We start from the raw sequence: 12,161 nt of genomic DNA, 5'->3' as shown, positions 1-12,161 counted from the left end.
ATAAGCACCTCAGAAAGGTGTCTAATCAATGAATAAATAGCACCTGAGTGCTGGTTGGCAGACACAAGGCTAGAAATTTGGAACATATGCTGGTAATTGTAGTTCAGAGTGAGGGTTGCTCTTTCATGTCACAATTGGTAGAATGTCTCATAAAACCAGTGACAGGTTTTATAACCTTTGGGGCAAAAATAACAAAGGTACCATGTGCTTTGTAATGAATGCTTCTCAGATGGCAGAGCTAGCCCCCCCAGGGATGTTCGGAGCCCTTCCAAGGGAAGCTCAAGCAAACTCAGAAGATGGAAAAAAGGAATACACGTTTTATTTTTCGTTTTTATTGTATCAAAAAAGAAAAAAAAACAGTGCTCACGCCTGGAATATGCAAGAGCCTGGTCATCTGATTGGGCTGAACTGTGTCAACAAAATCAGGTTCCCCATTGTGTTAGGTGCTGTACAAACACATAGTAAGACACACACCCTGCCCCTGGACAGATGACAGTCTGACTAGACAAGACAGACAACAGAAGGATTATCCTCCCACTTTCCCAGATGGGGAACTGAGGCACAGAGAAGGATTTAGGGCCAAGTTTGCAAAAAGAACTCAGTGCCCAAGACTGACACCAGATTTTCAAAGGAGCTCAGCATATTGGAGTCTTTCAGATGACTTCAATGGGCATTGAATCAAGCCCTTAGTGACTTAATAGGTCTTTTCCAGCTATAATTTTTGCACCTTATGGGCCAGATTCTTCATGTGGGGAAAAATTGTATAAAAATGTGGGTGCCTAGGCCCTGCGGCCCTGAAATGCTGATTAGTGGAGGAAATGCTGGCTTCCGAAGGGGACAAGTGGCAGTCACACACCCTGTGGGGCTAGGAAGCTGTGGTTGCTCAACCCACAAATTCGAAGTGATGAGTTTTCGGGTATCCCCTTTGGATCCACTCAAGCACCAGTTTCATTTTGGGTCTCTCAGTCCTGCTTATCTTTTGGCTGGGATGCTACCCAAATATCAATAAAGTAACACAGGCCTGGAGCTCCACACTTCCCTGTGCGGGCCATCACCGTAAACAAGCATTATATGAGTCAACAGTGTAACGCTGTTGCAAAAAAAGCAAACATCATTCTGGGATGTATTAGCAGTAGTATTGTAAGCAAGACATGAGAAGTAATTCTTCCGCTGTACTCCGCACTGATTAGACCTCAGCTGAAGTATTGTGTCCAGTTCTGGGTGCCACATTTCAGGAGAGATGTGGACAAATTGGAGAAAGTCCAGAGAAGAGCAACAAAAATGATTAAAGGTGTAGAAAACATGACCTATGAGGAAAGACTGAAAAAACCTGAGTTTGTTTAGTCTGGAGAAGAGAAGATTGAGAGGGGACATGGTAACAGTTTTCAAGCACATAAAAGGTTGTTACAAGGAGGAGGGAGAAAAATTGTTCTTCTTAATCTCTGAGGACAGGACAAGAAGCAAGGGGTAAATGTGCATGTTCCAAAATGTGGATGATGATTAAAAAAGGAGAAAAAGAAAGGAAGTCTACTAAACAAGTCTTACCCAATGCGAACAAAGATACAAAGTAGCAGATGCCATAGGAATAGCAATCAGCAAGTTTAAATCTTTACAAGATGAACTGGTTTTAGCGCTTTGGGGTACTCCAGGACACCCGCACAAACATACACCCCCTCATAGCCAGTGATAGTGTTTTGTAATTAAAGATGCCCCACAGCAAGTCTGCGCTGTACAGAATAATACTGTAATCTTTACAAATCCCTCTGCTTCCTTGAAAAGATGCAGCTAAGTCAAAGGCAGAAAACACAGGGAAAATAATAGGACCAAAAGCACTCAGGATGCAATAAAACAGAGGATTAGATCTACATTACTTTCATTACATTCTATTGTATTTTTATTATTAGGTCCACTGTTATCATTTAATCTTATAACTGCTGTATCTGATAGAGTGGAACAAAAACAAATGAAATTCATTCCTCCTCCACCCCACACGCACATGGAGGAACTGGAGATTAAGGAAAGATAAGCATCACATATAATTGAATGAAAAATGCAAATTGCACAAAAAAAAAGTGCATTGGGGTGGGTGAGGCATTGGGGGTGCCAACCTGGCATGAGGCTAAATACCCTTTACCTGTTTCCCCAGAGAGCTGGCAGAGATAGTTAACCATGCTGGGACTTGATCCCAGTCTTGTTTTAGTATTCAGGATCAAAAATATGAACATAGGGCCTGATTCTCACTTCAGCTATGGTCCCTTTACTATTCTTCCTATCTTTCCTTTGCATTAAGATAGTTTGCTGTTGCGCTTTTAATATTTTCACTTTGAGAAACGTCTAGGTCTCCTGAACTCCTTTTTCCCTTAGATTTTCTGCTCATGGGACCTTATCTACCAGTCTATTAGGTGCTGATTATTGGACCTGTTATTGTTGTTTTACTGCTTATGAGGGGAAGGCTGGTCTGGTGGTTAAAACACAGGACCTCAGACTCAGAACATCTGGGTTCTCTGCCTACCTGTGCCACAGATCTGCAGTGTCGCCTGGAGTAAGTGTTCCCCTGTGTGTTGCTTTCCGCATTTCAAAAACAGGGATGATGAAATACTATTTGCCTGCTGCCCAGGTATGTAGTCTGACGTATTGCTGTTTATAAAGTAAAAAGTCCCTCCTTGCCCCATAATAGGATATGGCTCAGCTGATGAAGTTAATGGCCAACAAATTACAAAGGAAATACATCTTCCCATAAGCCAAATCCAGTTGCTTTCACTCACATGAAACTCCCACTGACTTCCATGGGAGCCAGACTGGTCCTCTAGTCAAGTAGACCTTTCTTTGAATGAAGAGGAGTTGGATCCAGTTAAGGACTAGCACTAAGTGAATACCTCAAGTCAACATTTGTTCATATAGAAAAATCAAATACACTTTGGGCCTTCTACATTCGCTTTCTGTGAATATTCCAGCGAATGAGTTTCCTGGCAGGAACATTCATGGGAACAGCATGCATTGCACAAATAGTCCCATGAAGCACACTTTGAACTCCTGGGGTGGGATTTTCCAAAGTGTTTGTAACTAGCCCATCTGTGTTCCCACTGAAATCAATGTGCTTCTGAAAATCCCACCCACAATCAGAAGGATTTAACCCCCTGATTTGAAGGGTTAATGCTCGTCCAGTCAGGGACTAGAAATGATACCACATGACCAATCAAAAAGCACTCACCAAATAAGGAACTCACAGCACAGAATGCTTAAGTGATGTGCAAAAGGTCACGCCGAGAATCAGTGACAGCGCTGGGAATGGAATCCAAGAGTCCTGATTCTCAGACCACCACCCTAACTGCTAGGTCGAATTTAAAAACACTGTCCTCCCACCGAAATTGCTGGAAATCTCAGTCAACAACAAAGTCAGTAACCACAAAAACAAAAATGAAGGTTAAGTGAAACTAAGAAATTACACTAGGGAGGAGAAAGAGCTGCCCGCAGGGAGTCAAAATCCACTACCCTGGGCTACTTCACTACCAGTCTGTACAGTTTAGGGGTTGCCCCTTTAGTCCAGTCTGCTGGGCAGCTTGCTTCCGATAGGATCCCATCTTGGACTAGGTTGGGGCCAGGTGATGAGACTGTCTATGATACCTCTCTGGTGCCCAGGCAGTGTGGAGAAGGATAGGACAGAATGGGTCTAGCTTTGGGGAATTTGGTAGAAGAGTCTGTGCCCTCTAGAGAACGCTCCCATCCAGAGTCTGGAATTGAACTCAAAATTCCCAAGTCTCACCGTTCCTCAGATTTTAGCAAATATCTGTGAAATAGGCTGGCAAAGTGTCTCATCCCCTTCACATGCCAGTCCACATAGAGGATTCATAGATTTTAAGGCCAGAAGGGTCCATTGCAATCATCTAGTCTGACTTCCTGCATAACACAGACCACAGGAAATACCTCAAGTGATTTCTGCTTCAAGTCCAATAGCAGTGGCTGAATTGAAGCAGATATTTGAGAAAAATATCCAATCTTGATTTTAAAATTTCCAGTGATGGAAACCTTGGTAAGTTTCATAGTAGCAGCCGTGTTAGTCTGTATTCGCAAAAAGAAGAGGAGTATTTGTGGCACCTTAGAGACTAACAAATTTATTAGTCTCTAAGGTGCCACAAGTACTCCTTTTCTTCTTGGTAAGTTGTTTCAGTGATTAATTCCCATACTGTTGTGCATCTTATTTCAAGTCTGAATTTATCTAGCTACAACTTCCAGCCAATGGATCTTGTTACACTTTTGTCTGTATGTTTTTGTTCCCCATGTAGGTACTTATAGACTGTAATTAAGTCTCCCCTTAATTGTCTCTTTGTTAAGCTAAATAGATCAAGCTCCTTGAGTATATCATATAAGGCATTGTAACAGGTGGCTTGGAGGGCCGGGCAGCCTACTAGTTAGAGCGTGTGGGGCTCTCAGCCCCCAGTTTGGTTGAGGAGCCTCAGTCTTTAAGGCTAGGGGCAGGGTATGGGGGACCTTGGTCCTCCCTCTCCACCGGGTCCCAGCCCAGGGCCCTGTGTATGTCAACCCCTGAACGGGGAGGAAGGAAAGCAATGAAAATAAATAGACAGATAGGCACAGAATAGATAGTCTTAAACTTATTTCTGGGAAAAAATGAAGGCACACAACGCAATATGGAAATTAATCATGTTTTCTGATTAACAAGCACAATCAAGGAAACAAAACAAGAAAACTATCACCACCTCTTGGGAAGGTTATTTTTACATTATTCTGATCACACAAGTCAGTCAGCTCTGGGTGACAGCTTTATTCTGATCGCTATTAGAGGGACAGAAGCAGATAACACTACCAACTAATTATTAGCACAATCAGTAATTTCTCTGCAGGGACCAGGAACTCAAACAAAACTGCTGGGGATGGGGTGGGGGATTTTTAAAAAGGGAAATTGAAGATGTGAAGGAGAAATTGAAACCAATGGGGAAATTATTTTCATAAACCAGAAGCAAAGGGAGGAGGAAGTGGTTAAGCTGATTTCATGGAATAACACTGGCAGGTCCTTTAAGGTCAAAGCAAAGATTAAAAAGCCCCCCCCCCCCCATAAAACAAACCCATAGTGATATTTTGGAGGAATAATACAAATCTGTAGCCAACACTATTGCTGTTACTAATATGTTAAGGGGATTCAGGGTGCATAGGTGCTGACTCTATGGGTGCTCCGGGGCTGCAGGTTGACTCAATTATCAAATATAAGTACTGTCATGGGGAGAAAACACTAGAGACTAATGGGCTCTTCAATCTCGCAGAGAAAGTCAGAACAAGAACCAATGGTTGGAAACTAAAGCACAACAAATTTAAATTAGAAATAAGGCACAAACTTTTAACAGAGGGTGATTAACCATTGCAACAGACTACCAAAGTAAAAATGGATTTTTCCATCTCCTGATGTCTTCAAAGCAAGACTGGATGTCTTTCTGAAAGATGTGCTTTAGTCATAACACAATTTATTGGTGCCCACAGAAGTAACTGGGTGAAATTTAAGGGCCTGTGATACACAGGAGATCAAACTAATGGTCCCTTCTGGTATTAAACTCCATGAGTCTATGAATATTAATACCAGAAGTTTTGTGCATTCAGTCAATGAGGGAACACGAATATCCAACTGAGCAGCCCAGCTTCAATATTGAATATGAGACAATTTCAGTGAACCATTCATGATCAATACACAGAGTTAAAACACAAGGTGGATAATTTCAAATTCAAGATAGTTGAAATCTTCTTACAGATATTGTATAAAGAGGTCACCTTTGTCCGATTAATTATCATAGGTCACAAGTTATCCACCTGGCTCTTCCTAGCATGTGAACCATAGGGTTAAAGATTGATATTAATGAGCTCCTTGCATTGCACCTGGGAGCAAATATGGAGCTAGTGTAGACTTTGGAGAATAGCTGTTACATGCACTATGTGGCGGTCACTGTTGAATAAACAGGTGCACTGGCTGATGCATCTGAGTGGACTTCAAGGGTGGCATATCATGCTCATCCAGTCAGGAAGCCACAAAGACCTGGATAGCTGTGATATGGTCCACCTCACAGATACAGTTGCAGTCATCTAGCTGAAGTGAGATATAGCAATCACATACTGGATTGTGGAGCTCCAGCATCCAACAGAGAAGACTATTGCACGTCCATTCCCCAAACCCAGCTATGTGGCAGAATCATCAAGAGACTCTAACTAGGCAATGAGGCATCAACCCCCCCACCTATATACATTAGTCTTGTATGGTAGCTGCCTTGCATGTCTCTCTGTGGAGTTGCAACATTTGCATCAACAGGTCATCACGAAGCAATGCCATTCCATGCCGTGCCATGAAGTTTTGATATCTCAATATACAAAATACATTTGGGGGCAACTTTAACTATATTGCCAGATTGCAGGACAAAAAGGAACAGAACTATGAAAACTGGGTTTGTCCTTGGGGAAACTGAAGCACAGAGAGACTAAGTGAGTTGCCCAGGTTCACAGAGCAAGTTGATGGCAGAGCCAAGATTTAAACTCACAACTCTTGACTCACAATTGTGTGTTCTAGCCACTAGGTAAAACTTGTGAATATAAGCATCCTGTTCCAACCGTTAAAAATTCTCTATGAAATGTAGATTGTAAACTTTATGCAGTGTCCCTCTTCCCTTCAGTCATCTCCTCCCCTTTGAAAGAGAGGTTAGATATCCCTCCAGAGAGGCAGAGGAATGCAAGACATCATGGGGAATCTCTCCCACACAGAATGGGAATCTTCCCATCACTTTTCCCTACTGATACTTCTTTAAAATGGTTGCCTCCCAAGACTGCCAGCTGAAGACTACTTTGCTTTTGCCAACACACTCAACTTCTGGTGAGAGATATTCTAGCTCACATCCTTCGTTCATTATTTTCCAACACCACAATCCCTGGGTAAAGATATCATCTAGGAAACCCTGTATAATAAACTCCAGGTTGTAATTACAATATATATTGGTTTGTAAATGTGTTCGTCTAGCAAGGAGGTTTGGAGTCAACATTCACGGAGAGAGGAGGAAAGGAATCATATTAGAAATCAGGTGGAACAAAGAATGCCTGGAACGAAAACACAAAGGAAAGAGGAAGATAAAGACAATGAATGAAAGATGGTGTATAATTTTAATAGTGGAAGACAAATTCAAAATACAGGGATCCCAACACGTTCGCTTTCAGTTTCAGTACCATGAGTTCGGTTAGGCAGAGTGTCACCATTGTTAGCTTTGAAAAGGAAATGCCAGTCCAGTGCTTAAAAAGAAGTAAAATAAAATCAGAGGTGAGCTGCGGCTGGCAGTATGCAATTTAGCTAAAGAAAGATGGTCTACGAGCTAAGGCACTGCACTTGCACTTGGACTCAGGACAGCTGATGCAAACATGAGCTGATGCAATTCATGGCTCTGGCACAGAACCCATGCGACCACCGGCAAGTCGCTTTATCCCCTATGCCTCAGTTCCCTATCTGTAAAATGGAGAGATTACTTCCTATCTGCCCCTTTTTTTCTGTTTAGATTATAAACTCTGCAGGCAGGGACTGTCTCACACTCTGTGGGCATACTATGCCTAGCGTAACGAGGCCTTGATCTCATTTGGGGTCTCTAAGTGCTACTGTAATTAGAGCTGGTTGAAACTGCTCATTGTTTCCCCCTACAAAAAGTGGATTTTCATCCCAAAACACAAATTGTGACCAAAAACCAGAAGCCAAATATTTTTTAGTAAAATGTTCCGTTTTTGACTCACTTTTTGGTTACTGGAAACTGAACCTTTTTCTGGTTTGAGTTTTTTGTCAGAAATTCAAAACCTGTTCACAGGATTTTTGAAATATACATAAATATATTAATTTCCCCCAAACATCATTGGCATTTTGACAGCTGTAACGGTAATCCGAAGAAATAATAATCAACTGACCTTGGCCAAGGAATCACAAAAAGACGAGATGACTTTGTACGACAGAAAAGGTGCTAAAAGCAAGTGTTTTGTGCAGGAGACCGAGCTAGATTTATTTGGGTTTAATGACCTGCCCTCCCTTCTCCCTGGGGCATGGAGAACTGGATGCAGCAGGACTAATGTGATAGGACCGGAGGCAGGGCTGGAGCAGCAGTCCCCTTATCTCTATCAGGTGGTGGTGTGGAAAGGAGCCAGACCTCCTCCAGAGGCAGGGTGGGGAATTTCTTTAAATTCAGAATCTCTCGCTATTCCTTGCAACAACTAGATATGGACAATTGGCAGGATAAATCGTATCTCGTTCCTAGGGCAGCATGGATACCAGCTGCTGTTTCCAGTGGAAGATGCTGTTCAATCTCTCACAAATACTCTGTAAATGGATAACAGCTGCATCTCCCCATTCACTGAATGGTGGAAGAAGGCCCCGGGAGCAGGTCTGTATTAGGCCCTGCCTTCCTCTTGGTAATCCCGTTACAACCAGTTTATCGTAGAAACTAGAGATGGGTATTTTCTATGAGGTTATCAGTCGCATGACCCTCCCTGGTGCACGACTGTTCTCTTGGTTGTGGCTTTCATCATGTCCCTACAGCTATTCAACAGCCCAGATTATCCCCCTGCTAGGAAGTGTTTGCTGATTATTTAGTCTTCAGTTTCAGTTCACTCATTTCTCATTGGTGATGAGACCAGTGTAGCACCCTAAATGACTCCATGAATGACTGGACAGCCTTGGGGAACCAAGCATCTGATCGCTATCTTTTATTAATATATGTGAACAATACAAAAGACAAGGCACTTCTATGTCACACGGCTCAGGGATCTGGAAGGGAAATCCCCAAATTTGGATGTTTAACCTGAGCTATCCAGCTGTTCCAAATTGCTGTCTCTTTTGCTTTTGGAAACTGTAGTGCATGGTGTATCACCATCCTCACAAATGTACAAGCTGGAGACTGCTAATATAGCCCATGGGTGAGCGGAGGGCTCAGTCTTTGCTCACAAAGGATATGAGACTGACAGACATACAGGAGTGAGCATCTTTAGCTCAGGCTGTAGCAATTCTTGCTTTCAGTACTGAAAGTTCTGTGTTCGGTGCCTGCCGCTGTCATCAAGATACCTGTCATGCTAACACAAAATGTTTCTTTGCAACTAAGTTGATGCAAAAATTGAGACTTCTGTCTGGAAGTGTCAAAAGTAACTAGTGATTTACAGTGCCTCCTTTTCGGAGGGGGTGCTCAGCAGAAGATATCTTAAAGGGTCCTGATCTACAGGGTATGGGTATATACAGTGTGTTCTAAAAATCAGGCCCTGTTAAGGCGACTCAAAATGGGCACTCCAAATCCCTAGCTGCTTTTGAAAATCCTGGCCTACAGCTCTGCAGAATGAGATGCTCATATTTCCAATCCCCAATCATTTTGTTTCCTTTGCGTAAAAAATAACCTACTCCACATCCGAAACTCAGTATTATCCACTTAGTGGTACAGCTGCCACACTAGGCTTAGCAAACACCTAAAGGATTTCTTAACAATCCATTAGAGGTGGCTTAGTTCTTTCAGAAAAAATATTTTCTCCCTTAATAGTAGTTAATGGATTTGAATACATGGTAGTTCAAAATATTTCATCTGAACAAGATATTACTATTGCAACTCACAGCTCTCTTGCTTTAAATATTTAAAATCTTCTTTTGGTATTTCTTTTTTCCAAGGGGATTTTAAAGGAGGAAGTGGGGAATTAGCTTGGTCAGGATGGTCAGGTGCTGCATTTAGGCCGCAGTCTCCTCCAGAGGCATGGGTTCGAATCCCACTCCTGACAGCGGCTTGCCAGGCTTTAGTGGGGAGGGATAGCTCAGTGGTTTGAGCATTGGCCTGCTAAACCAGGGTTGTGAGCTCCATCCTTGAGGGGGCTATTTAGGGATCTGGGGCAAAAATTGGGGATTGGTCCTGCTTTGAGCACGGGGTTGGACTAGATGAGGTCCCTTCCAACCCTGATATTCTATTAATTGGATTTAAATGTTCCCTTTGGTATTCACAATCCAAACACCATAGAACATCCAAGAGCCTCTGAATTTTAATATGCCAAACTCAGAAGAGGTCAATATCTATGTTAAAACTATAAATCCTGCAAAACCATCTTCTAGGCACTCAGTGTTTTCTGTCTGAACTGTAGTGTGATGAACTGGCTAGTGTGTATGTATATTGCTGCTCTCTGCTGTGCCATGTGCCATAAACCCAATACTGCAAAAAGACAGCTTTAGCTCAAATGGTCTGCTGTGCTTTTGTAGATGGAGAATCCCCATTCACTGTATTTCCCCATATTAAAAACTTTCACAGATTTTCAGGCTAATGTGAACTATTATGTTCTTCTATTCTGATCTGTCACATAACAGACTGCAAAATTTCATCTAGTGATTCTTCCTTTGATCCAAATCACTGAGTTATTCATAATCGACGTACGTGGTATCCCTTATAGTCCTGCTGCTTTACCATGAACTTGGCATTGAATGGGTGGGGCAGGCTGCACATCTAGAAATTACATGAATTCAGGCAGTGAATGCAGAAATCATTCACACGGGTTTATCCAAGCAGCTGTAAAGACTGCCCTAGCAGGAGTCATCAGTAGGGATTGAACTTGAGCCTGGGACCTGCAGCACTAAAAGCGGAATACCTAAAGAAACAACTCCCCTAGTTTACAGCAATAGTAGACTCTTATCCTCTTATGTACATCGGTCACTGGAGGGGGACAAAGAGCTACACTGTTTAGCATGGTTTAATTTATGCTCTTTAGTGGTTGGGTTCCTGTGTGTGTGCGTGTGTCTATGTGAAGTCAGGGGATGGGGCATAATAGAATGGGTCTGAGTTAAAAAAGAAACAATGGTTATTTGATGTCCTATGTTCTCAGACCAAATCCCAATATCCTGATGTCCACATCATGTCTGCACCGCAGCTGGTATGAACTAGCCCCCTTCTTGGCAGTCTCAGAAGAGACCAAGGATTGAATGGGCTTTAGGAAGAATTGTTGAGGCATGTTAGTCAGGGCAGTGTTGTGGGAAGCTTGCTTGTGTAGTGATTGCTCTGGGGATAAAGGGAGGACTTCCTTCTCCAGAGCTGTCAATGAGATACCTTTTGCAGGCACTAAATGACTTAACAAAACAATTTCATTTAGGCAACCCGCAATCCTGAGCAAATTGTGTGCATTATCTGCAGCATTCTTCTAAAATTCCAGATACATGCCACAATTCATTTACTTATGATTCAACTCAGCTAAAAGTTGCCAAAGGCTTGAGTAGGAAATTGAGCCTAGAAATTTCAGCTGTATGCCAGAGCAGCATCACCAAGGTTTAGCCACAAGCTCTCTCATTAAGGCTGACAATAATTTGCCCTCACCACAGACTGTCAAGGGCTCACTGTGGTCTTGCCTGAATACAATGAGTCTGATCCTGATCTCACTCAGACAGACTTTACATCAGCATAACTGTAATGATTTCAGCAGAGTATCTCTGGATTTACACTGATGTGACAGAAGAGAATCAGAATCAATAGTCATGATTCTCATTCACACTAAGAAGCCATTCCATCACTCTGATTGATGTCTGCTACTGCTCTGCTTTATAATCTTTGGTAGGTCACATAGTGTCTCTGTGCCTCAGTTTCCCCATCTGTAAAATGAGGATGTTATTATTCATCTTCCTCACAGGATGATATGAGGCTTAATTATGGAGGAGATGGTATGATGGGATAACATGATTTTGGCAATTAATTGATCGTTAAATATTCATGGTAAATAGGCCCAATGGCCTGTGATGGGATGTTAGATGGGGTGGGATCTGAGTTACCCAGGAAAGAATTCTCTGTAGTATCTGGCTGGTGAATCTTGCCCATATGCTCAGGGTTTAGCTGATCGCCATATTTGGGGCCAGGAAGAAATTTTCCTCCAGGGCAGATTGGAAGAGACCCTGGAGGTTTTTCACCTTCATCTTTAGCATGGGGCACGGGTCACTTGCTGGAGGATTCTCTGCTCCTGGAAGTCTTTAAACCACGATTTGAGGACTTCAATAGCTCAGACATAGATGAGAGGTTTTTCGCAGGAGTGGGTGGGTGAGATTCTGTGGCTTGCGTTGTGCAAGAGGTCAGACTAGATGATCATAATGGTCTCTTTTGAGCTTAATATCTATGAATCTATGAATTATTTGTTTAGCTCCTCAG

The sequence above is a fragment of the Dermochelys coriacea genome, chromosome 1 (assembly GCF_009764565.3).
Source record: "Dermochelys coriacea isolate rDerCor1 chromosome 1, rDerCor1.pri.v4, whole genome shotgun sequence".
NCBI lineage: Eukaryota > Metazoa > Chordata > Testudines > Dermochelyidae > Dermochelys > Dermochelys coriacea.
Note: the sequence above shows the minus strand (reverse complement) of the source record.